This window comes from Furipterus horrens, unplaced genomic scaffold (assembly GCF_987537825.1).
Source record: "Furipterus horrens unplaced genomic scaffold, mFurHor1.1.pri manual_scaffold_4, whole genome shotgun sequence".
NCBI classification, from domain to species: domain Eukaryota; kingdom Metazoa; phylum Chordata; class Mammalia; order Chiroptera; family Furipteridae; genus Furipterus; species Furipterus horrens.
In genome coordinates, this window is record NW_028327174.1 from 203215870 (window position 1) to 203240632 (window position 24763).

General features: G+C 62.0%; 2 long non-coding RNA genes across 3 annotated transcripts; one reads left to right on the top strand and one right to left on the bottom strand.

The window, feature by feature from the left end:
* Window positions 1-12309: 12309 nt before the first annotated feature.
* Window positions 12310-22468, bottom strand: LOC150013909 (uncharacterized). Of its 2 annotated transcripts, none has more exons than XR_016510604.1 (3): window positions 22346-22468; window positions 15721-16672; window positions 12310-15199 (listed from the first exon to the last, which is right to left on the bottom strand). It is a non-coding gene; the product is annotated as an uncharacterized LOC150013909 (long non-coding RNA). The 2 variants fall into 2 exon arrangements; XR_016510605.1 differs by lacking the exon at window positions 22346-22468 and adding an exon at window positions 17849-18042.
* A 1057-nt stretch (window positions 22469-23525) lies between these two features.
* On the top strand, window positions 23526-24154 carry LOC150013910 (uncharacterized). Its single transcript, XR_016510834.1, has 3 exons — window positions 23526-23643; window positions 23803-23947; window positions 24048-24154. It is a non-coding gene; the product is annotated as an uncharacterized LOC150013910 (long non-coding RNA).
* Window positions 24155-24763: the final 609 nt, after the last annotated feature.

Genomic DNA, 24763 nt, shown 5'->3' on the forward strand with positions numbered 1-24763 from the left:
AGCTGCGGATGTTGTTGAGTACTTCCTACACATGTGTGAGCACATGGCACACACACATGAATTAAATAGGCAAATGTTTGTGTTTCGAATATGTCCTAGGCACAGATGTGATGGGCACAGAGAACTCACCACGCGTCCTCCTGATTCGTGCTCTGTGGCGTGGGTGGGCTTCATGTGAGCCCAGCGCCCTGGGTGCTCAGGCACCGGCCCATCTCTGCCTGAGGCCCCGAGGAGCTAGCCCCCAACACGGGAGAGCTTGGCCTCTCCTGGCTGGTCGGCCCGTCCCGAGGGCCAAACAGCTGAGCTTGCCTTTTGGCAACAAAACAGTCAAAGCCGTTCTCAGGGGCTGGATGTCGAAGAGCCACAGATGAATCCTGGACAGCTTGTCTCCACGAGTTTTGGAACGTTCCCCGTCTCCCGCTCGGCCCCTCCCACACGTGTCAGGGAGCAAAGCAGGCATCACGTGGGGGGCTCACAGGCTCTTCCTCACCCATTTCCCCGTCTCTAAAACGCAAGGACTGGGCCAGAGGCTGTTTCCATGGCAACCCTCTCTCCTCCGCTGGAAAAGCGGGTTTTCAGCTTAATCTTCCTGGAAGTCTCCCTGCGCCAGAGCGCTGTTTAGCGGGAGGTGGAAGCCGGGCGCCGCGGCGCTGCCCGGGCCTGCCCGCCTCTGCGACGTTATTCCCGCTGCCGCCGCCGCTGTTCTCGGCTTCCCTGACGGAGCCCCGTCTCTCCGCCTCTCTGAGAGGGGACCGGAGGTGGCAGGAATCAGCTCCCCCCGCTGCGCTGCAGGCTGCATCTGCCCCTGCACCCATGCGTGCGGCCGATGGGGGTGCCCCTTGTGCAGACGGGTGTGGGGGCTTGTGCAGGCCCACGGGGTCGTGAGGCGCGACACTGAGCCTGGTGCCCAAGTGTGGCACTCGGAGCTCCGCCTTGGCCTCCATGTAGACTGTCCCCGCCTCGCGTGGCGGCTCTTCTCCCTGACAGCTGATGCCACTGGGGTGCGCCCTGCAGCCTTCCCGGGGCCCCAGGGACATGGCCGGAGCAGACTGACGCGGGCGGGGGGGGGGGGCACGTGTCCCCGGACAGGGCGTGTCCTTGCCAGGCAGAGAACCAATGTGGGCATCACTCTCAGGCCACCTGCCTCTGCCTGGAAAGGACTGCGGTTGGCACCCTTCACTGTCCTGGGAGAAAGCCGCTGTCTGCGTGGCTTCTCCGCAGAGAGCACCCTGCCCACCGGGCTTTGAAACCCTCTGCCGGGGTCACGGCAAAAGCAACCTTGAGAGCAGAGATGCCAGCAGGAGCACTTAAGGGTGTCCGACTCACCCTGGCTGGTGTGGCCCAGTGGACTGAGCACCGGCCTGTGCACCAAAGGGTCGCCAGTTTGATTCCCCGTCAGGGCACAGGCCTGGTTTGGGGGCCAGGTCCCCAGTTGGGGGCACACGGGAGGCAACCACACACTGATGTTTCTCTCCCTCTCTTTCTCGCTCCCTTCCCCTTGCTCTAAAAATAAATAAGAAAAAAATCTTTAAAAAATGCTAAGAAAAGAATGTCCTACTGAACCACAAGTCATTTCAGAAGAGATGCCATTTGTTCCACAGACAACCCTTTGCAAGCCCTCAGGGAGACAGCATCAGGTGACACATTTCAAGACGCGTTAGTAAACAGAGCAGTGTTTCTGTAAACGCCCCTCCTCCCGAGTCTGCACACTGTGAAGTCCCCATGCGCCGGCGCCTCGGTCCCCTGAGCCCGTGGGCTGGCCTGCGCCACCCCTGACTGGTGCCCAGGGGTGAGTGGGGACGTGGGGAGCATCAGAGGCCAGCGACACTCGTCCCCGAGGGCAGATGCTGGGACAGACGCCAGGGGCAGCCGCATGGCAGCGAGGCCCCTGCGCCCTCCTGCCTGGGAGCATTAATAAGGCGGCGGCTCTGGCCTGTAAGCGGGTTGTACCGCTAACTAATGTGTCTGTAGCTCGGAATTATTTATTGCCCGTGATTGCTCTGCCTGGGTTTCCAATCCATAATTCATATTCTGGAGATTTTTTTCCCCTGGAGCTCAGACTCAGGAGGAAAAGGGAAGCCTAGGGCCACGGCCCTGGGTGGCGGTGCGTGTCCCAGGAAGGGGTGGCTGGGGCACTGTGGCGGCCTGCCGCGGCCCACCGCCCAGATGGGGAGCGCACGGGCCTGCGAGAAGCTTCTGGAGCTCAGGGCCCTAGGCTTGGTCTCCTGGGGGAGACTCTGCCCTTCCCCACCCCGCTGAGGCGTCTGGGCTGCTGGCAGGCCGGCCCCTGCGCACGCAGACAAGCAGGACGAGCCCAGTCGGGGCGTGGTTCTCAGCGGAGAGGAAGGAGGAGCGGGCTGCCCAGAGCAGCGGCCGTGGCTCTGTCACAGGAGGCGCTGCAGCCCCGGTGGCAGGGGGCGGGGGGCATGCAGGACAGGACGTGTGGCCTCCGACCTCGCTCGCGGTGGCTCTGCCGAGGCTGGCAGCACCGGGGAGGGGGGGAGCCCTCAGTACCCTGGTGGGCCTGGTAACCCCTTAATTAGAAAAGGGTCCCTGTGGGTAAAAAGGGCCCCGAAGAGCAAATGTAATAAGAAAGGAGGCTTTGAACAAAATTGCTACCAAGAGATCAAGTGAAGTCAGTCTGGGAGCCTTTCTAGAACGGGCGGCCGGCGGCGCCCCCTGGGCGATGAAAGCGGCCTGGGGCCGGGCTGTAAGCACTGGCTTCTGCCGCTTGCACACGTTCCCGTCAAAGCCCGGCCTCAGAAGGACAGCGATGCCACCATCGCTCAGCCAGGATGTGAGTGATGATATTAGGGATGAAAGGATGCAATTCAGGGCCACGGAGGAGCGGGGGGAGCCGGGAGCAGAGTGCACGGAATACCAAAGTGCAGGGAGGCGCGGCGCGCAGCGGGGGAGGCCGCAGCAAATGGCTTCCAGGCGTCCCCACCTGAGCCGTTTCTCTCCCGGCGGCCAGAGGAGCCGGTGACGCCAGGGCAGCGGGAAACGGAGCTCCCCTTTTGTAAGGGTGCATGTTTGCCTGTGCATGGTGTGTGTGCATGTGTGCGCATGTCTGTGCGTGCAGGAGCACGTGTGTGGTGTCCGTGCATTGGGTGTGGTCGTGCGTAAGACAAAGGGAGGCATCCATGCATCCCAAGAATGCGCTCCCAGGGCTCAGTCCCTTGGGGACACCAAGAAGGGGCCACGGTCCCCCAGCTGCCAGAACGGTCAGCCCGGGTGGGCCAGTCCCCTTCAGTTACAGGCCGCTCTGGTTTTCACGCAGGGAAAGTGCCCATGCGGGGGCCACCAGCAGATTGCAGGGGCTGCGGCCTGTGGGGGCCTGAGCCTTGGGGCTCATCCTGGGTAGCAGAGACCATCCCCGCCCCCGCCCCCACCCGGAGCAGGCTTTCTCAGCCTCTGCATGCGCTCCCAAGCCGGGCTCCCTGGCTGAAGGCTTCCCGCCTGGGACCTGGGGCAGGATGTGGCCAGGGTGCTGCGCGGCCTTCCTGGACCCCGGTGGCCTCGCTCCTCCTGCTTCTCGGGAGCAGATCACAGAGCCGAGGTTGGAGGTGCCCCCAGCAGTGTTTTTCCGGGGGCCCGTGCTGCCTGGACAAGCCCCTTGGGACTGAAATCAAGTAGGTGGCCCTGCAGAGGGATGGGTGAAGGGGCGGGGGCCTGCCAGGACAGTGAGCGGCAGGGGGTTCACTCCCCGACAGCCAGACCACAGGCAGGCCTAGCGCTCGACCTGACACATTTCCAGGAGGCCAGCCCCAGGCAGCAGGGCAGCTGGAAGGAGGCAAGTCACTGCTCTGCCGCTGTGTGTTTCCACGGGCTGTGGTTTGGGGACAGCCTTGGAACAGCTGTCCCTGCTGTCTCTTCTCTCCGTCTTCCTTCTCCATCCAACCCTTAAGGAGTGACTTCCTGACATCAGGGGCAGGGGTGGTGAGCCCAGCAACTCCACGTCCACCATGAACTCCTGTCCCACAAGCCCCGGGAGTCGACCCCAGTGTAGCCTGGCTGGCTGCCCCCAGGGAGCGTGGGGACCAGGCGCTGCCCACCCCGGGGGTCAGGGCTCCACTCAGCAGGCCAGGAAGCTCCAGACTGGTCAGTGGTCGCTGATGGCGCTCACTGGGCCCCGGGCCACGAGCTGCGTCACTACAGAAGGGCTCTGTGGCCCCATCCCCAGGGTCACATGGTGCTGGAGGGAGGAGCTGATCCAGGCAGCCCCTTCTGCTGAGTCTGCTCCGGAAAAGGAGGGACAAATAGGCCAGCCGGCTGGCTGGAGCCTCCTGGGAGGGCAGGCGGAGGAAGGTGCTGAGGCCTGGGCCTGCTTAGAGGCTGGCGGCAGGGGGAGGGCTGAGGGGCACAGAGGGGCTCCTTGGGGAGGAAGGGGCGCATCTCCCCCTCCCTCTTTCTCGCCTCCCTTGCCCGTGGCTGACATGCCCACCCCTGGCTGCTCTCAGCACGTAGAGCCGGCCCCCTGCCCCCGGCCCTCACCCTGCTCTGCGTGGAGGGATCCGACTCACATCCACCAGGCTGGTGGGCTCCTGGGGGTCTGCCTGTGGCCTGTTTTCGGCCCCACCGTCTGCTTATGGAGGGAGAGGAGGAGTGAGAAAGGGGGGCAGGAAAAGTACCACCTGCCAGCCCGACCTGGTCTCTCCAGGAGACCCTCCAGGGTCTAAGCACCCCACGCCCACCCCACAGAGGGTGAAGCCCAGTATGCCCCCACCCATGGGTCCCCTGCATAGCAGTTGCCAGGGGAACAGAGAGCAGATCACCCCAAATAAGTCCTCATGTGGAAGCGCTGAGCATCAGTGAGGAGCACCCCCAACCCCCCAGGGTCAGGGGAGTGGGGGAGGGGGCAGGGCTGCCTGGGATGGGTGGTGGTTCTTCTGCCTCCAGACCTAGTTTATTCCAAGGGCCCAGAGCTCCGGGGCCCTTGCTGGGGCTTTCCAAGGACGTCCAGGAGAGGCGGCCCCCGCTCCCTGTAACACCCATGACTCAGGGTGACTGTCCTCACAGTGGAGCAGGGGCCGAGCGAGAACTGGGGGGAGTCGCGCCCCAGCCCCACACCCCCCGCCTCTGGTGGGTGATGGTATCGGCAGGCACCCTGCCTCTCTGAGCCTCTGTTTCTCTGTCTGTGACATGGGACCCGCGAGCACCCTCCACCGCTAAGGCTGCAGTGTGGGGGGGGGGCAGGGGCGCCACTGAGCGTCCCCCGTGCTGACTGCCCTGGCTGCAGGGCCCTGGGTGAGCCCTCGGCCGAGGTGGCATCCGGGAAGCCAGGACGGCCTTCTCAGCTGTGGAGACACCGGCCACAGGCAGCAAAGCGACAGCCTCTGCCCGCCTCCCAAACCTGGCTCAGCGCAGGTGCCACGTGGTGGGGTCGTGGTCTCGTGCGCATGAATATTAATGTCACTCGTTAACATGGATGATGCGGCACGGGCCGTATCTCGTGTGGTCCTCAGGAGCATCGGAGGGGGGCCAGTCCGTCCCTCACATTCGGAAGCTGGCCCCTTGCTTGCATCCCCCAGGGCTGTGGGCAGAGCTGGGGTCCATACCCCAGGCTCGTGTCCCAACAGCGGCTGCCGTCCCCAGGACACAGCCCTGCCCCAAGGGAGAGGCACCTGTCACTTCAGCTCTGCTGGAGGCACGACAGCCTTCCTGCTGGCGAGCGGGGACCATGGGCACCGGCCCGCTTGCTCTGGCCCGGGAGGCTCTCTGGAGCTCTCGGCACTCCGTTTGTCGCCTGCCCGCCCGGTGGCCGGGAGCCCTGCAGAGCTCAGCACTAGGGCGCCTGCCAGCTCGGAGGCTCTGAGCCAGGGAGCGACGCAGGGTTCAAACTGTAACCGGAGGATGCTTTTCTGAAAGCTGACAGCTCCTTGAAACCAGGAAAATGCTTTCCTCGCTGTTCCCGCTCATGAGGAATGACCAGACACGCTGGCCGGGGGACAGCAGCTTCCTGACCACAGAGGGGGCGGTGGCCCTTCGCCGAAAAGAGCGCCGCACGCTGCCTGGAGCAGAGGATCGGAGACCACCTTCCAGGAGCCCACGCGGTCCCCTGCGGTGTGATTGACGGCAAGGGGGGCTCCTCAGACCGCGGTCTTCCTGATGTGGCCTCTATACGTGACGGCTGATAAAATGTAACCGGGACACTGTCAGGGACAGAAAGGGTGACCTTATTCAGGAACATGCAGCCGGGTCCGGGCCGTCCGCTGGGAGCCTGAACTTGTCTCCCAGCCCGAGGGCAGCGGGGACTCCGCGCCTGTGACGGGGTGACGCGTCAGTGATGCAAATCACTAAGAGGAGCCTGTTAGCTATCGGTGTGGGGGTCTTGCCAACCTGGCCTACAGGATTCTTGGGTGGGCAGGCCAGGACATAGACTGGGAGGCCGGGGGGTGAGAAACCGGACCAGGGACCGGGGTGGGAGATTCTCGCTCGAACGGGGCTCTGCGGGACGAAGACAGGGTCCAGGGTCGGGCCTGGTGGACTAGAGGGCTCAGAGGAGCTGGCGAGGTCTGGGCAGGAGGGTCTTCCCTACGTGTTGTTGAGAGCGGAGAGCGTGACCAGGTCATGTGTCGTCACCAGGGCAGGCTGTACCTACTCGCTGGCCAGGTTGTTATTCTGTGCACACTTTCATCCTGAAAGGCTCAGGTACAAATAAACGTCTCTAGAGTGAAATTTGGAAGTGTCTTTCCTTTGCCACTTGCTCCAAGTAACCCACCGTTGGCCACTTGCCCTTTGGTGTGTCCCCTCTAGTCTCTTGTTCCTATGCATTTATTAATGAAGCCTGTCTGAAACCCTCATCACCATCAACACCATCACCACCATCATCACCATCACCATCATCATCACTATCATTACCACCATTATCATCACCATCACCACCACCATCATGATCACCATCATCATCACTAGCACCATCATCATCAGCATCATGAGCATCACCATCACCTCCACTATTGTCACCATTATCACCATCATCATCACCACCACCAACACCAGCATCACCACCATCATCACTATCATGACCACCATCTCCGCCATCACCACCAGCACCACCATCGTCATCATCATGACTGTTTTCTCAGTGGGATCATGCTCTCCACATGCCATGGCTCATCAGTGTGTCCCAGGGGCCTTTCCCGTCCGTTGCATAGGTAAGTGCAACTTTTTCTTAACGGCTGCATAGTGTGTCCTTGTATTGGAGCAGCTTGGTCTCTGTGGGCTCCACCCCCACATTGATGGACACGTGGGTCACTCCTTTCCTGCTTCTGCACTCATGCAGCAGTTGGCGTCTTTGGACAGCCGGTGCGGCAGACGGAATAATGACCCCTCCCTAAGATGTCCGCGTCCTGCTCCCCGGGACCTGTGAACGTGTCACCTTACGTGGCAAAAGGCGCTTTGCAGGTATGAGGAGGGTAAGGATCCTGAGCTCTCTGGCAGGCTCAGTGTAATCACAGGGCCCTCACCAGAACGCTGCCAGCACCTCGGTATTGGACTCCTGAATTCATAGCCTGCACGAGAATGAATTCGTTCCTTTTTAAGCCACGCGGTTTATGGAGACCCGTGACAGCAGCAATAGGAAACTAACGCGCCTGTCTCTGTGAACTTGGGTGACTTGCTGTGGGCTAGACTGCCAGAGATGAACTGGAACAATCAAAGGGCAAATTTATTTGCAATTGTTATGAACATTGAAAAACTAATAAATAAACTTTACAAGTGGAAGCAAAATCACATGTGGTCTGACCACGGTTGCTTCCCCACCCTGGTGCCAGCGCTGAAAATTTAACATTTTCGTCAGTTTAGAGACAAATTGTTATCTGCCTGCTTTAAGCTGAATTTCTCCGAGTGATTCTAACTGCACCGGCCCCGGCCCCCACGCCCCGCCAGCTGCCTGTTCACCATTTTTGCCTGTTTTTTTTATTGGGTGTGCCGTCATGTTAAGAACTCGTCATGTTTTTAAATAGTAATCTTTTGTTTATTTTAGGGGTTGCAAACATCTTCTCCCAGCACGTTGCTTGTCTTTTGCATTTTAAAAATAGTGTCTTCGGTCAGATTGGAAATATAAAACAGTTTACAAGTAAAATAGGCCATCGTTTCTTAGTGGCTTCCAGGTTCTGTGTCTTCCTCATGGGTTCTTCTTTCCTGAACATTATAAAAGCGGACTTCTCTATTTTCTTCTGAAACTTGTTAGTGTATGAAAATGTGTAACTTCTGATTTTTTTTGTGAGTGGTTTGAGGACAGGATCTGCTTTCGCCTCTCATACAGATGGTCACCTGCGTCAGGGCTACTTGTGGAAAATGCTCGTGGGGTCCCTCCCCATTGCACTGGCTGCACCTTTTTGTAACATCAGTGGCCACCAGTGTCTGGGTCTGTGTCTGGAAGTTCTTTTCTGTCCCCTGAATCTGTCTATCTGGATGACTCTAACTTAAAAATAAGTCTTGAAGCCGGGCCCTGTAAGTTCTTTATGTTGGATTCTTTTTTCCCAAATTTGTTTTGACCATCCCAGCGACAAGTTTGTTTTTATGTACATATTTTAGAATCCTTTTGTCAATGACCTATGGGGGTTTTGATTGGGATTGCACGGAACCTATAGACTGATTTGGGGGCCCTGCTCCCTTAACAATGCAGAGTCTTCCAGTTCCTAGCCACGATCTCCCTCTGCGCGCACTCAGGGTCTCCCGAACCCCTTTCGGTGACATCTTGTCATTCCCAGTGGACAGATCTTGAACAAGCTTTGCTAAATCGTGCCCAAGTATTTCATGAATGCTCTTCGACGCGGTATTGGAAAGGAAGGGCCAGCTTTTGACTGCCTGCTGCTAGTCTGTAGAGTAAAGCTGAAGGCATTTCCTCGTGTCCTGTGACGCTGATACACGAACGCGCTCATGTATGAGATCCCGCAGGGTTTTGGCTGGTCCTCAGGACTTCCGGACACTCTTGTGTGTGAGTGGAGCAGTGACCGTGTCCTTGCCAGTCCGTGTGCACTTTATTGCTTGCTCCTGAGGTTGCATGTGAGCAGCGCCATGCCCCTTCTGGTCACAGGGGAGCTGTCTGCCGCCCGCCCGGAGGGCAGGGGAAGCCAGGCAGCCTGGAGGTGCAGGGGGCAGGGCATGGGGGCGGGGGGCTGGGGAGCGGGGCAGGGGGCGGGGCAGGAGCCCAGGAGCCCGCGCAGCTAGGCAGCCTTCCTGCAAATGCACAAAGACGCGTGTGAGCGGTTCCTTCAGGGACCAGGGTTCTGCACGCGGCAGGAAGCCTGCGGCCATTACGCCCGCACGTATGCAGGAGTAATGAGGGGAGCGAGGCGGTGACGGGCAGGCCTGTGTCTAATAAAGGGAAATGTATTCATGCCTTCCAGAGAAATCTTAAAGCAGAAGTGCCGCGTGCCAGCCTGCGCGGTTGGCCCTGGCAGAGACGGGGGGTTGGGGGTGCTGCCCCGGGGCGGAGCAGCCTAGGTCTGGATGCAGCTCCCTTCCTGGGTCTTCAGTGAAGCAGCTCCCGGGGCCTGGGGGCCAAGCAGAGCGGCCGGGTGGCGGGATGGCAGGAGAGCAGGCCCGAGAAAAGGCAGGGGTCAAGGGCAGGCGAGGTCACTGTCATAATGGGGCGGGGCCAGAGTTGGCTCAGAGTGTGATGTTTTGTCAGAGTGTCAGTCCTAGAAGGTTCTAGAGAGAGTGTGTACACACATGTGCATCTGTGTGCACACATGTGTGACATGTGCATGTATGTTTCTGTGTTCCCATCTTTTCTTAATATGCAGCCGCAGCGATCCCACGAGGAGCATCAGTGAATATTTAGTACCTTGTGTTTTTTAAGGTAATTTTGCTCTCTGGCTGATTAAATCTTTATTGCTAGAGAGCTGCCTCCTGTCCGTTCAGACGAGGCCTCGGTGCTCACAGGGCGTGTGTCTGGGCCTCCCTGTTCTGGAGGAGGGAGGCCGGTTGTGGGGTCCCTGGCTGTGGTTTCGGGGCCCTGATGCCCTCCGCCCTTGCTCGGGGACCGTGAGCATTGCCGGGTGGGTGAGGTGCTCAGGCCGGGCCCCCAGGGGCTCCATGGACAGGGAGAGTCACACGGACGACTCGGGGAGGGGTGGTGGGGCACCAGGCACTCGCACATCACACACTGTGTGACAAGTCCCAGTCCCCAGCTAGACCCGGCGAGGACTTGGTGACTCTCGGTGTCCTCTGGATCCAGGTGGCCTGGGGCTGCAGCCAGCACCCAGCAGGCTGGCCGCCAACCAGTGGCCCCAGGAGGGAAGACCGTGAGGAGCAGGGACAGCTGACCGACTACCTCTTTCCTGGCGTTTTCTCTCTGAGACCTGGGTCAGACTATACCAGGAATGGGGGAGCTTCTGTGGGCGGCCGAGGACAGGGCACGAGGCCGGGCTGCGTCTCAGAGAACAGATGGGAGCGAGGTAACTGCCTCTGCAAATCCCCGAGGGGCTGCAGAGCCGGCTGCCCAGGGTGTGCGCACACGCCGCCCTGCACGGCCTAGGACGTCTGGGGAGGTTTGTAGGGTCCTGGAGAGACGATCCAGCGTTCCGACATTTTCTTGTTATTTATGCATAGATTCAAATGTGTCCAGTTTTTTGGTGTTTTTTTATCTTGGTTGTGGAATATCATCAGAAAAACCAGGCTTGGTGTTTGGCAAACACTAAAATATTTAAATGTCACCCCCGCCCCCAACCATCACATACACGCACTCTCCCTTCCTGACACAAAACGCGGCGCCCAGGGAAGCCCGAGTTTCAGAGCGACTACAGATCATCTTTTAATACAAGTACGTCCCAGGCAATTTCGGGGACACACTTACACCCACAAAATCACTTGTCGTTTCCCTGAATGGCAGGTGTGACAGGGTGTCATGCATTTATCTGGCAGCCCTACTGCCCCCATCCCCGCCCCACCCCAGTCTGTAAATGGGGCTTTCAGAGGCCCAACAAGAAAGGGCCTGGAATCGTGGTGGACGGAGTTCTAGCTCCTGCGTCTGGGGCTGGGGACCAGCTCCAAGACCTTCAGAAAGGGGTCTGCGGCTCCTGAGAAGGGACAACCACACAGAGCGATGGAGGTGTGGGCACCAGTGAGCATGGGTACAAACCCTCGCAGGAAACTGGGAGCGTTTCCAGAATGTTCCACGCCTCCGCTCCCCCGACCCCCGTGGTGCTGTAATGTGCCCAGCATGGGGCCGGCTCCAGGGCTGCGCCGGGGGCTGCGGTGGTGATGGTCGTCTCGCCATCTCCGAGCGGCGGCGCTCTGGTCCGCGGGACCGCCTCCAGGCCCGGGACCCTGCTCTCTTACAGACGCCCGAGGCGCACACCTCCTGTCCCGCCTGGCACCGGAGGGCTCCCTGACGTGCCGGGTCCTTGCGTTATTCTGGGCCTCGGTCTCCCCGCTGTGAGGTCAGAGCGCCGGCTCTCGCTCCCTCTCTGGTTCTCAGATTCCCTGATTCTGTGAGTTCAGGTCGGAGCTGCAGCTCTCCTGTGTAATTATTTTTTCTCAAGATTACACGTTCTTGAATCAGAATGAAATAAGACCTTCAGAAGAACTGATGGCATATTTGTGACCCGACGTTAATACGCCCCATGGAAGGCAGGAGAATGAATCAGGGAGATGGAGGATGGTGGGGATGAGAAGCGCCCTGTGGCCGGACGCCAGTGTCAGGCTGCCGGTCCCATCTCTGGGACCAGGGCGCCCCCTCCCAGCTCTGGGACCAGGCCCCCCCCCCCCTTCGAATGAAGTGCAGAAACGGAGATCAGAGCCGTGGGAGAGTGAAGGCTTAGCAACCGGGTTTGCTGCGGGCACCGGACGCCTGCCAGACCTGCCTCTGGGCTGCGTACCATGGCGTTGGGGACAAAGTGACCCAGCCCCTGAGCTGCCTCTGTTTTTTCCCTCTTAACTAATAGATGTTTTTAGAGCAGTTTTAGATTTACAGAAAAATTGAGCAGACAGTAGAGTTCCCATACACCCCTGTACATATAGTTTCTCTATTGCTTTATTATTACTATAGCTTTTAAAATTTGCCTTTCTGGAATTTTTTGCCACTTAAAAAAAATAGGCCTCGTTTCTTTTAAAGCAGTTTTAGTTTATAGCAAAATTGAGCAGAAGGGATGAGATATGCCCCCTCCTCCTGGCCCGACCCCCGCCTAGCCTCCCCCATTGTTAAGGCCCCGAGCAGGGTGGTGTGTCTGTCACAGGTGAAGTCATGTCGCAGTCACCCCGGGGCCACCGTTGACATGAGGGGCACTTTTTTTTGAAGGTTTTATTTTTAGAGGAAGGGAGGGAGAAAGAGGGAGAGAAACATTGACATGAGAGAGAAACATCCATCGATTGCCCCTCACACGTGCCCCAACCGGGGATCTGGGACCAGGTCCGCAGCCCAGGCCTGTGCCCCGAACGGGAATCGAACAGGTGACCTTTGGCTTCGTGGGACAAGGCCCAAGCCACGGAGCCCCAGCAGCCAGGGCCGGGGCCGCTCCTGGTGGTACAGTCAGTGGGTTTGGACAGATGTCGGTGCCCCGAATCCCCGTCTCAGCAGCACACAGAGCAGTCTCTGCCCTGTCCCGCATCCCGTCACGTGTGAGTGCGCTGTGCTCGTGACAACGGGAGCAGCGATCCCTTGGAAATGCTCCGTGTACACTGTCCACGCGCACATCAAAGGCAAAATGTCCTCTGCAGTGTCGGGTCGTAGCGTCACTGTCGTTGTCACGGAGGGAATTGCAGTTTCAGACGCAGTTTTTATCTTTCCTGGAAGAGCGCAGCCCTGACCGTCGGAGACCCCCGGCCTTCGTGGACGAGATGCTGCCCATGCCCTGCCAGCAAACCCACGGTCAGTTGTCGCTTTAGGCCACGTGGCTTCAGTTGTCACCGTTGGGCCCAGTGCCTGCGACTGCAGGGCTTGCCGGACTCCGCAGGCCGAAGTGGCAGGTCACTCAGTGATGTCTGCCGTGGAACCCCGTGGGGAGGCGCAGACTTGGTGCGGGCCCCCAGCCCATCCGTCTTCCCTGAGCCGTCCCTAAGCCGGCAGGAGAGCACAGCCTTTCCGGGAGGCCGGTCCACTCCAGACTTGTCTTTTGGAAGCCTGGGTGGTGACTCATCCCCGCCCCCGGCCAAGCAGCGCAACCCCCAGCCTCTCGGTGTCATGGACAGAACGTGCTGGAAGGTGGATTTAAGGAGCTGGGAGCCCCCTGCCCCCAACCAGGCTAACTACGTCTCGGGGGTGATTCCTATTCCCCCCAGATCCCTCGCCACCAGGGCAGACAGCAAGGCTCCAGGTGGGGCCCCCCAGCCAGCTGTCCTTCTCTCCGAGGTCCCTCTCCGAGGTCCCACCGCTCAGCCCTGCTAACGGGCAGAGAGCTGGGCTTGTCCTTGAAGGCGGCAGCGGCAGTGACAGCGGCTCCGGGCTGCGCAGAAAGCCCCTTCCTTAGGATGACGGATACCTCTCTCTGTCGGGGCGCATTTGGCTTTCTGCGCAGGAGCCAAGACGTTTGTAAAGCCCTTCCCGGATGCTCGTGGACACGGCAAGCGCACGGATTCAGAGCCTCGCATTGCCCGGGTTTTGCAGCAGGCCGGCGGTCGGAGACGGGCCCCCTCTGGACCTCCGCGTCATTAATCTCGGGCCCAGAGAGCTGGCGGGTGGCGTCTGCCCTCCCCTGACGTGCCCCCCGGCCAGGAGGAAGAGCATCTTGTGTGGCTTTTTTCATTTTCTTCAGAATAGGTTCGATATTTTAACAAATCCGCCTGCTGTAGAAGCCGGAGCTGGTTTCCAGGAGACGGCGGCGCTCCCCGTGCCCTGGTGATTAATTTAGTGGCCTGTGCATTAGGGGTGGGCCCGCACCTGCCTCCAGGCCCCGTTGCTCCCCTCCTGCGGCTGCAAGTCCTCCGACTTCCCTTCCTCAGGGTCGGATGGCTTCTTCAGGGGCACGTGGACCGGGGCGTCCGGGAGTCCAGGGGTTTCTGGGCCAAGGCCGTGCCCTTGGCAGGGGTGAGGCTGCAGGGCCACATAGGGGTCCGGTCAGCACTTACGTACTCACGGCCTTCGGTACGCCAGGGGCAGGGAGCTGCGGGGAGCTGCTCAGAGGGAGGCAGAGACAACCCAGATGCTGCCTCCGTCCTGGGGAGCCTGGCAGGTCCTCGGAAGGAGGTGGACAGGGACCTAATTCCAGGGAGCGGGCTGGGAGGGTGCCCGGGCCCCAGAGGGGAGGGCGGAGCATGCCTGGTGGTACGTTCCTGCTTCCCCCGATTTCTGCACGAAGAAACGGGGTTCGGAGCGGTGAGGCAGCCTGGCTGCGAGCACAGGGCAGGGATGCGGTTCCTCCTCATCCTCAGGTCCCATTTAGGCGCCGTGTGGGGCTGAGAAGGCTTCCTGGGGCCACCACGTGGGGAGGATGCCGAGGACGGGCTTGGCAGCTTCAGGCCGGCGGCATCAGGAACCTGCACGGATCTGCTGAGCAAGAAAGTGATAGGACCGACCAGAGGCGGCCTCCCTTGAGCTTCCCCTGTCTTCTGGCCACTGGCAGGCGCTGGCCCCCCCTCCACAGTGTGTCTGTGACCGTCCGGCACACCTGCCTGGGGAGGCGCTGCCGCAGCTCAGTGCGGTGGCCTCGGCGACAGGACGCCCCGGCCCGGCCCGGCCTCTCCATGTCCCACGATGAGGCCCTGAGCTGAGTCACAGGAGCAGAAAGGTCAGCAAATGGCCTGGGGGGTGCAGACACCTTCCCGGGGACAGTGTGTTTAGAGGGCGGGAAGGATTTTGATTCGCAGAGAGAAGGAGGGAAACACAGACAAGCGCCACTATCCCCACTTCACAGATGGGAAACTGAGGCAGCACGAGATCACAGGGAGGCCAGGAGAGCCTCAAGGGGCCCCCGATGGGCTCACTGGGCACCGAGGGACAGGAGAGCATTGGGGAGGTGGCCGGTGGTGGCAGCTTTGTGCCGGCCCAGCGATGGTGCTAATGTCCCCAGACCACGGGCCCGGGAGACAGGATAGACCTGTGGACCCGTGTTCTGCTCGTCTGTGAGTCACTAATGAGAAAACTGCTTCCGGAAGCTCAGTGTCCACAATATTTTTTGGTGTTTTCCATCTTTTGTGGGACGTCGGGAGGCGCCAAAGCAATGACTCAGCGCCCCATGTCACAGTTGGCTGGAAAGTTTCCGTACGAATAAATATGCGACTCCAAAACGCGAAAACACGCAGGAACCTGTGTCTGAGGGAAACAGAAAACAGCCCGTATGTTTCACGCTGGGTGATGGCGTTCCCCGAAATGTTGGGTTCCAATCTCGGACAAGGACCCATCGCCCCTTCGGGCGCATGAAGGGACAAACGTAGCCGTCCCAGAGGGGCGGGGGGAGCATCTCCAGATGGTAGTGGCTGCGCAGTCAGCCGGGGTGCGGTGGGGGCAGGGGTGCTTTTATTTCCCAGGCCAGGGGGAACCAAGGGACAGCTGTGAGAGGTCTGTCTGTGTCCAGTTAGCTACAGAGGGGCCCTTTACGGGGCTGGGGAGCAGGGTCCTCTCTGTGTTCATGCCCAGAGGGACGAGAGCTGGGGAGCGGCCGCAGCGTGGGGGCAGGGCTCCGGCCACGTGACCAGCCGCAGAGTCGAAGGTGAGCTAGGTACGGCGGCGGGCTCTCAGGCTGGTGGGCCCAGCACAGCCCCCTGCAGGAGCTGGGAGCAGGGGTGGCGTGGGCCCGGCTCCCCGCCAGCTCTCCCACTTCGGGAGTAACTCACCTTAGTTTCCATTGGCCTCAGGGGGCTGATGACAATGCCATCACATGGGGTGGCCGCAGTGAGGGTCCCTGAGACAGAGCCCCGCGGGTCCAGGACAGGTCTGAGCAGCCGTGTCTGGGCCTCTCAGCGCCACACCCTCTGTCCACGTGGAGGGTCCTGCAGGGCAGGCCTTGGGGACACAGGGCCCACGAGGTCTGACCTCTAGCCCCACCCTGACCGGGGGCTGACTTCCTGCTTCCCTGCCTGCCATGCAGGCCTGCGGGGGGGAGAAGTGCTGGACCCCAGGCCAGCACCTCAGGGACTTGTTCAGCTCTGTCCCCTGCCCACGTGGCCTTCAGGACCATGGCGACATTGTAGCACAGGGCTTACTGCTTCTCTTGAAGCGAGGAAGAAACTGAGGCCCAGGTCACTGAGTGACCCCCTGAGGTCACACGTCCCAGTGAGCGGCAGTTCCAGGCTAGAGCTCACCCCAGCAGCCACGGGAGCCCGGGACCCCCGCCTGCCTCTGCCTCACTGAGCCGGAGCCTCAGTCTGCCCATCTGTAAAATGGGGAACCAGCGGCCCCGCCTCCGGGTAGCACACCTTGGTGGTCCCCCCACATCCTGCCCCAGGGTCGGCTTCCGTGGCCAACGTGAATCTGCAGAAGGGGTGTTCCATGCCCCCCAAGACCGGGGCAGAAAAGGCAGCGCGGCTTCTGTCGTGGGTGCCTGTCTCTCTCAGATGCCCCGTGCTGGGGGCCGGCCCGTGCCATGGGGCCCGCAGCCCTGCAGAGCGGCCCCCGTGGTGAAGAACGTGAGGAACGTGAGGAACGAGGCCTCCTGCCGGGAGCCACGGCGTCGGCCTGGGAGCGTCTCCTCCAGCCCCACTCGAGCCTCCAGATGAGGCAGCCCAGCTCCCACGAGACCCCGAGCCAGAACCGCCCGGTCTGGTCCGTTGCTCCCCAACTCCTGACCTGCAGAAACAGAGAGAGTGCTTTTTGTTGTCTTCTGTGGCTAAGAGTTGGGGGTAATTTGTGCCAGTCTTTGCAGCGATGGGTAATGAACACCACCCGCTGGACAGAGTCACTGTGTGGATGAGACAGGATTGGGGCAGGGGCCACGGGGGCTCCGGGGCCTCTCGCGACTCTTGCTAGTGATGACGAAGCGGGCGCCCAGGCAGCGCCACCAACGGCCCCAGCGGTCAGCTCGGCACGGCTGGTCCTTTTCTCTCTTCCCGGTGGAGCTCTTCTCCCTTCTCCCCTCCGAGCAGGAGGAGGAAACTGGATTAGTCCGCTCCCTCGGGCCGTTCCTGCTTTCACTCAGAGCCGCTCAGCTGGTCTCTCGCTTCCATCTGCAAACAGCTGGTAGCTGAGAGCGGCTCAAGTTCACATTCAGGTGCCGTGGGCAGGCTCCCTGCAGCCCGGTTGCCGACGGCCAGCTTCCCCTCCGGCCCCGGAGAGCTGGGCGCAGCGGCGGGAAGAACCAGAGCGTAACGGGGGTCAGGGGTCCCTGGGACCACCTGCGCAGACTTTCATCCTGTCCTCTCCCGAGACCCCTCGGAACGCAAGCACTGCTGCTCAGCGTGGTCACCTCCACGGCTTGGCAAACACGCCCCGGTCTCCGCAGCCGCCCGGCCCTGGTTCCCAGCCTGCCAGCCTGCCAGGCCCGGGCTACGGCACACCGGAAACCCTCAGCCCAGGGCCTGGGGCCGTTTGGCGCGAGAAACACAGTGGTGATGATTCGGTAAAGACAGGCTGGGCTCTGCTGTCCCCGCCCTGCGCCCCCCACCCCAGGGGCCACTGCTCTAAGCCCTTGGCTCTGGGCGCTGTCTGTCACGGCTTCTGCAGGTGGGTCTGTGTGGGGTGGCCCCTCCCCGTGCCAGGGTGGCATCCCTGAGCTCATCAGGGTGACTTGGCTGGCGTTGCCACTGGCCTTGGTGTGACAGACAGCTTGCTCCACCATTGATCTGAGCGCATGGTCCCTGGCTGGGATCCGGCTCTTTCTGCCTCCCTTTCTTTTTAAAGCAACAGACGGTAGCTGATAAAAGCCGTTCCCTGGGAAGGCACAGTCCTTGACTTAAAAACTGGCCTCTGCCAAGAAAATAAGTCAAGAGCGCGCTGCCTCCCGCCTGGCCTGACGGGGACACTCACCTGGAGGCGCGGGCAGGTCAGGGCGTCGGTCGGGCACCAGCGTCTGGGAGGATGGGCAGGGCAGAGGCAAGACACGCGTCCAGCCCCCCCTCTCCCCGCGCATCTCACCATGTGTCACCTTTTAATAGACGGGACTATTTTTAACCAGCCCGTCGACACCTCTGTACGTGTTTATTCTTCGCGTTGAAAGTTGACAAAGATGCCCCACGTGCAGAGGCGTAAAGGCTCCTGAACGCGCGGGAGTGGGGGTGGGGGCCCGTGTGTGTGGGGGGCCCTGCATGGGTGGGGACCCGTGTGGGAGGAGGGGGTCCCTGCAGGGGTGGGCTCTGGGAGACCTCACTGTGTGGCTTTGATGTTTGGGGGGGGTGGATGGGGACTGATGTCTCACGAGGGAAGTGACGTCCTCCCAGGGGCCGCTCCAGGGCCCCAAGGGCAGGAGTTGGGGTGCTGGCTCCCCCAGCCCTGGACTCCAGATGGGCAGATGTGGGGGCACTGAGGAGTCATCCTGGCCCCGAGGGGGTGCACCTGTGGGTGCCCTCAGGGCTAGACGCCTTCTCCACTTCCCGCCCAGGGGCCCAGGCAAGCCCCTGGCCCCAGTCCCACGTGCAGCTGGCCCTCATGAAAACTGCACCCCACCCTGGCTGCTGTGGCTCAGTGGATTGAGCGTCGGCCTGCGAGCCAAGTGTTGCTGGTTCGATTCCCAGTCAGGGCACATGACTAGGTTGCACGTCAGGTGCCCAGCTGGGGGCGCGAGTGAGAGGCAACCACACAGTAAAAATACAAAAACAAAAACAAAACTGCACCCACCGGGGTGCCTACTCGCGTGCCCGGTGGCCTCGCGTGGCCCTGGCTGCTGCGGAGGAGTGAGGAACCTGTCTGCGGAGAGCTCGGGAACCGGCACTGGCCTTGCGGGAACAAGGTCAGGGGTTCGCAGCATCTTCCAGGATGGCAGGGCCGAGCTGATCAGAGTGCCCTCAAAGTCCTGCCCGGATTCACGGTGGGCCCTGGCCTCTGTACCCTGAGAGGATGGCACAGTATTCACAAGAGAAGCCTGAACTTCCACTCCCCCACCAAAGAATAAAACATAAAAAAAGTCTGCGGCCCAGGACACCCAGGGCCGTGCACGCAGCAGGCTGCCCATAAGTGCTTGTTGAGAGACTGCCTGCCCCGGACAGACCCTGGTGAGTTTCCGTGCAGATAACCCTGACCTGCCCCGCCCCCACGCCCGTGCATCTCTGGCAGACGGCGTGCGCAGGACAGCGTCTGTGACCGCGACCCGGCCCGCTCTGCTCACGGAGGGCCTGACCTCAGCAGGCGCCTCTGTAGGACAACGTGACGGAAATCACCGGGTGGCCAGACAGGGAGCCGGGACTTCTCGCCTCTGACCCCAGCGGCTCGTCTGAGCTCCCCCAGACCACCCTGAAACCCGACAGCCCCTGGAATGTCCCCTGTGGGGGCCGTTGGGAGCCCGGGCTCCAGGACCAAGGAGGAGCGAGTTGGGGCTCTGCTGCTGGCTGTCTGGGGGCGACCTGCCTCCGCAGAAGCTGGTCTCTGTTTGCAGAATGGAAAAGTCAGAAACAACTCAGAGGTTTCTTGCCGACTCTGGGCAAGGCCCACACTGTTGTCTCTGCCCTGAGCCCCCAGCCCAGCACACGGTAGGGCCCCCTGCGGGGCGTTCACCTGGGCTCTGTCCCCCTGCCGTGATGGGGGACCCGTCCTCGGTGGTGGCACAGACGCAGGATCATTTCCCACACGCACAGAGACTGCGCTGGGGGCAGCCCCCTCCAGGGTGACTGTCCTTGACGCTGTGGCCCAGCCAGCGGCCTGGCCAGGGCAGGGAAGAGAGACACCTGGCTGGAAAGGTGGCTCCCCTCTCATCGGCCAGGACGGGTCATGTGGCCCCACACGCCGCCACCTGGGTTGGGTCATCACTGCGCCCCCTGTCCCCCGCCCCCCAGGCCCGGAGGCAGGGCTACAAAATGGGAATGGGGAGCACTGGGCAGGGCTGCGTATCACGTTTCTCAGAAATGAGCAGATAAGCGACATCTGGCCAGAGCCAGGGCAGCAGCTGGGGGGGCGGTGGCTGGCAGGGTGGGCCCGTGCCAAGAAAGCAAAGTGATTATTTAAATGATGCTTAATTCCAGGAGAGCCTCGTCCTTTAGACACGCACTTGATGCCTTATTATCTGGCCATTAAATCCAAGTCGAGGGCAGGCAGCTTGCAAGGGCCTAAATGAGCAGCGCTGGGCTCGGGCAGTGGGCTGGCCCCGGCTTCCTGGAGAGCGACGCCGCGTCCCCGTCCTGTGGCAGCACAGCCGCCGGCTGACAAATTGCTCTGGGAGCCGCGGCCGACCCCGCGCAGGGGGCAGGGAGCGAGGGGCTAGTGATGAATGACCTAAGGGGGCTGGCTTAATTTCCCAGCCTCACCTGCGGCCCCGGCGTCATCTTCCACGCCCTGCCCATCCATCAAGTCCACGCGCGCAGTCAGAGGGCTGCTGGGTTCGTTGCTGGGGACGGGCGGGGGTGGGGTGCCTGCTCTTCTCAGAAGCAGAGACGGGAGTTTGCAGAACAGGGAGGAAGCCCTCGCCGGGCCCCAGCCCCTGGCCCAGCTGGAAGGAGCAGGCGTGTCTGCTGGTGTCCGGGTGCCGCGCTCAGCCCTGGAGGGACCCCGTCACGGGCGTGTGGGTGGCTCTTGCAGACCCCGCTCAACGGGACACCGTCTGGAACAACGGGCCAGCCTGTGCTCCTTCCTTCCCCCGTCGCTGTTGCGAAAGGGGACACGGTGCTTCTGTGCCCCCCACCCCCGTCCCGCCCTGGCGGGGGTGTTGCACGTATGTGTGTGTTTTTAAGTGTGGGCTGCTGATGTCTCTTTGTTGGCAGCGAGGAGCTGGGGGAACAGAAGGACGTCCCATATGTTGGTGACAAAGCTGTCAGGGACTAGCGCTCTTCTCCCTCCCTCCACACCTCTGTCCTGGGCCCCCCTCGAGGGCCCCGTCCCTGCCCCTGGAGAGTGAGGGCTTGCTGCGTCCAGGCAGGGACAGTCCTTGGCCTTGGTGACACGGAGGCCCTCAGCCACTCCGTTCAGCGCCCCAGATGACTCAGCCTGCCACAGTCCCCTCCGCGAGGTGCCAGTTGCCAGCCTTAAAATAGCTGTATTGTTTCCTTCTGGGTATAAGACCAATCCATCGTACTGCACAAAAAGTTCGCAAAATTCAGTCTGAAGATGGCGTCCTGAGCCCTTCCCGCCACCCCCTCTCTCGCAGAAAGACGCCATGTGTGCGCAGGTCTGAAGGGCCGGTGCTGACTCAGTTGTACCTGCCGTTTCCACTTAGATTCCGGGCACATCTGTCCACACGCCCCCGTGGGAGCCATGTGGTCACCTTGCTGATGGCACTGAGTCGCGGCTAAGGATCGGGCTGTGTGTGACCGGGGGTGAGGCAGCCTCGGTTCCCCCTCCAGGCTTCAGGGGGGCAAAGCTCTCCCCCACGCGGGGCTTGGCGCAGACCTTGTGCCCGGCTGGCACCCTCTGCGCCCCACTCCTGCTGCCCCCACCCCTGAGCCCCCTGTGTGGATGAACTGTCCAGATCACAGCCCAGATCACAGCAACCCACCCCGTCGAAGGGCCGTGCGCCTGCTGCAGCCGTCCTCTCGGACACCGCGCTGCAGTGACCGTCCCCACAGCGGTGGGGTCCTTGCTGGCTTGGCTGGTTTAGCTCTCAGGGAATTTCCCGGAAGAGTTGCTGCTGGGTGCCTGGGTTCCTCCGAGAACAATTCGGACGCCTGGGGAGCGCGCTGAGTACGGCTGACGCGGCTCCTGGGAGGCGTAACTCGGTGCCCTGCTGGGGCTCCCTGGCCACGTGGCCCAGGAGAGCGGGGGCAGCTCAGAGTTCCAGGCTCTGCTGAACCCCTGGACCCTGCAGAAGCTGCAAGGCCAGGACAGGTCGTCCCGGGCAACGGCTGGAAACTGGAGTGAGCCCAGTTTTAGGGTGGTGACCGGAGGCCCAGGGGGCAGGCTGCACGGTGGAGGAGCAGAGAGGTCACCTGGGCGAGGCGGCCCGGGGTGGGGGGATCCCAGAGCCTGGCTCTCCCCAGGACCAGTGCGTGGCTGCCTTGGCTGGTTCTGAGCGCCGAGGGGCCACACTGGGGCCTGGCTTCCCCCGAGGGGTTTCTCTGGCTGTGCTTTCCCACCAGCGAACTCAGGAGAGGGGAAGGAAGCTCTTGGCCTTGGCCTTAAGCGATGGCGGGCGCTTTGCAATATGCAGGGCTCTCCCTTGTCAGGGCATTCCTTGTAACACAGTCTCCACTTGAGAGGACCCCGCTCCAGGGCTTCCTTGAGGCCTGGAGGACCCCTCCCCGCACCCCACCCGGGTGCTGGGGCCCTGGGCTTGGCCACACGTGCCCCGGCCTCCAGCACGAGCCGCCTCAGGACACGGCCTTGCTCATGCCTCCTCCCTCCCAGGCCTGGCACAGAGTCTGATGGGATCACAGGGAGACCCACTGTTGACCATCAGCGTCCAGCTGCCGCGTCCCAGGAGCATTCTGTCAGTGGCAGGACGGGCGCCCAGGCGGGGTGCCGACATCAGGGGAGACAGCTCCCGGTGGGGCTGCCGCTGCTGAAGGCAAAGGCACAAACCTGGTGGCAGGAGCAGCCCCCACCCCCACCCCCACCCCATCGCCCGGTGTCAGCCCCTGAGCTGCCTCTGGGGTCTCTCCTCGCCTGCCCTCCGTGCCCCACCCGCTGACACGCCCACCCCAGTTCGCTCCGCCCCCGCTTCCCTGTGCCCGTGGTCGGCAGCCCCTCTGGCCCCTCGTTCTCTGCACCAGTCACACCCCCGAGGCATCCTGGAGGACGTCCTCGGACCTCACTGAGACCTCCCGTCCCTCCCAGAGGTCCTTCCTGCCCAGCACCTCCCCAGGGTCACCCAGGCCCTGGCAAGTACGTTGTGCGTCCTGGTGTGGCTGAGCTGCTCCCCGGCTGCACTACCAAGGGCCGGGCCCCGCCGGCTGCGTTTGTTTTTACAACTCAAGGAAGTGCTCCTTACAGGCAAAGCACTGCCCGGCCCTTCAGTCCTGAGAAGCAGCCGCAGCGGGTGGGGGGAGGGGGACCACTGGTTCTGCTTCACAGCCAACGTCAGAGACACGCGCCTCCCCAGGCCCCACAGCCAGGAGGGCAGAGGGGGCCCTGAGGCTGGCACTGGGAGGGGTGACCTTGACCCTGGTCCATGCCCTTCCCAGATGCCTGCTAAGGACCCTGTGCAGCTGTGAGGGGGATGGGGCTCCTGGGGGTGGGGTCAGTTCTAGGCCTGGGTGCTCAGTTCTGAGGTGAGGCAGGCCAAGGGGCAGATGTGTCGCCAGCCGGGGGCTGCCCCGCCCAGAGCCCCCGCCCCCCACCTGGCTGCCCCAAGTCAGGAAGAGGGAACGTGGCCCAAGGACCCTCCTCAGACAGGGAGCCTGGGACCTGGCCTGGGCCTCATTCTGGAGTCTTCGTGCTGGAGCATTCTCTCCCAGCGGGACGCAGGAACGACGCTCCCCGAGTTGTCCCGCGCCCCCACGCTGTGCTTGGGGGTCACACTCCCAGCAGCTCCCTGGGTTCCTGCCAACTGCAGAGTGAGGAGCACCAGCCTCCAAGGCCCCCGCTGAGCCGGGCTCAAAAAGCAACCCTCAGCCTCGGGCCGGCTGCTCCTCCCCCACGCCTCCCCCATGGCTGCGGCTGACGAGGGCCAGATGGCCAGGACAGGCCTTCCAAGGACAGGGGCGGGCCCCTCCGAGGAGCGAGGACACGGACGGGAGGGGCAGGTGAGAATGTTTTACCACGTCCCCGTGACACAGGGCTTAGGCCGCCGGCAGCCGCTCCGCTGGGCTCGTGCGCCCGGCCAGGTGTGGCGGGGCCACCGGGTGGTGAGAGCCGCAGGGCGGGGGTGCACACCTGCTGACGGGCCATCCCTCCCTCCTCAGTGTCACGGTGTCAAGACCATTTTGCTGAGGAGGCACAGATGTCCGAGCCCCGCCCGCACTCCCCCGCGGCACTGGTGCCCAGCGCTGGCCCCTGACTTGCCGCCTCCCCTTTAATCCTGCTCCCACGTGGCGGGCGTCTCGTAAGGTGGGAAGCGGGAGGTGGGGAGAGGTGGGACCGTGCCCACCCCCTGCTGCCCCTCCTGTCACGACTTGGCCTGCCACAGAGCCCCTCCTGTGTTCCTTAGGCCTGTCCCCGGGTTGTCCCCGGGCGGCGATGGGAGAAGCCACGGGCGCCCTGCAGACAGGAGACCCAGGCGATGGCACATGTGGCCGAAGCAGAAGAGTTGAGTGTTCGGGCCCCTCCCTGCCCCCCTCACCGTCAGGCTCGGGCAAAGGCTGGGTTGTGTGTGAAGAATGCTCAGTCCAGGAACGGCTGAGCGTCTGAGGTGTGACTCTGGGGCCCTGCCAGGCTGCGGTTTCCTCTGTTGCCAGGCACGGGGCAGGCGGCCGTGCGCCAAGGCCTGGACCTGCTTCCTCAGGGTCCACGACTCTGGCTTCTCTGGCCCTGGTTGTCCGGCCCCTGGTGGCCCAGGTGGTTCTCTGAGCCCTGACTTTGTCCCCAGGATGGAGGAGGCTGGGAGGGAGGCAGCGGGGTGGGGGTAGGTGGTATCTCAGCCCCCAGGGGCTCTGGGTCACCTGGAGACACCCGGCAGGCAGGTGAGTCAGCAGCCCGTGGTGATGATTAAACCAGTGCCCAGCCCTGGGGACACACTGAGGCAGCTTGTGCACATCCCCAGCACAGTGACGTCCTGGCTCAGCCCTGAGATCATATGGTGTCCCGAGGACTAGAGCCGTCCCCAGTCAGAGCTCTGGGGCCACAAGTCTGCTGATGACTCACTTATGCTTTCATGGCCCTGCAAAAATGTGCATGACAACCGTCCTTCACCTGTCCAGCCCCAGC